The following is a 1,022-nucleotide window of genomic DNA, read 5'->3' as shown; positions in this document are numbered from 1 at the left end:
CATTTTTTAAATTCATTCACGGATGTGTGCATCACTAGTTCGGCTAGCATATATGGTTCTTTTGCCTGAGAGAATATCAAGTTGCCATTGTCTTACAAGACCATAGTATTGCTATCTCATGGTAAATTGTCTTCATAGACTGTTGAGACTATTGAGATGCAAATTCTGACCGAACAACAGTAACAATACAGTTTCAAGCCAGGATGGTGTGGGGTTTAGTGAGGAATTTGCAGGATCCTGTGTATTACTGCCTTTGTTCTTCTAGGTATCAGAGATTATGGTTTTGGAAGGAGTTTAAGGAATTTTGGTGTGGTCTTGCAATGCATCTTGTAGTTGGTACATACTGCCATTGTTCGTTGGTGATACATGAAGTGAATGTTGAAGATGGTGGGTGGCGTGAAATTTCTTGAATGTTGTTGGAGCTGCATTCATAGACAAAAACAAGGAATACTCCATCAAACTCCTGTTTTGTGCCTTGTAGATGGCAGAGAGGCTTTATGGAGTCAGAAGATGAGTTCCTCGCTGCAGAATTCCATGCTTTTGACCTTTTTATAAGTACAGTTTTTAGATGACTGATCCAGTTGTTTCTGGTCAGTGGTAACCCCCCATTTGGTAACATTATTGAACGTAAATGCACAAAAATTGGATTTTTTTTGTTGGAGATGGGCATTGCCTGGCACTTGCGCTGCACAAATGTTAATTGCTACTTGCCAGCGCAAGAATCATCTTGCTGCATTTGAGCATGGACTCTTTCAGTTATCTGAGCAATCATAAATATTTCTGAACCTTGTTTTAATTATTGGCAAACACCCCAAACTCTGACCTTATGATAGAGGAAAGTTTGTTGATGAAGCAACTGAAGATGGTTTGGCCTAAGAAGGCATCCCTAAGGGGCTCCTGCAGTTATGTCTTGGATTGTGCTAGGAATTCCAACCAATGGAGAGATTTCCCTCTCTCTCAATGACCCACATTTTGCTAGGGCTTCTTGGCGCCACACTCAATCGAAAGCAGTCTTGATGTCA

This window comes from Stegostoma tigrinum, chromosome 11, assembly GCF_030684315.1.
Source record: "Stegostoma tigrinum isolate sSteTig4 chromosome 11, sSteTig4.hap1, whole genome shotgun sequence".
In the NCBI taxonomy this organism is placed as follows: domain Eukaryota; kingdom Metazoa; phylum Chordata; class Chondrichthyes; order Orectolobiformes; family Stegostomatidae; genus Stegostoma; species Stegostoma tigrinum.
The sequence above is the reverse complement of the archived record's forward strand: the minus strand, read 5'-3'. Positions refer to the sequence as shown.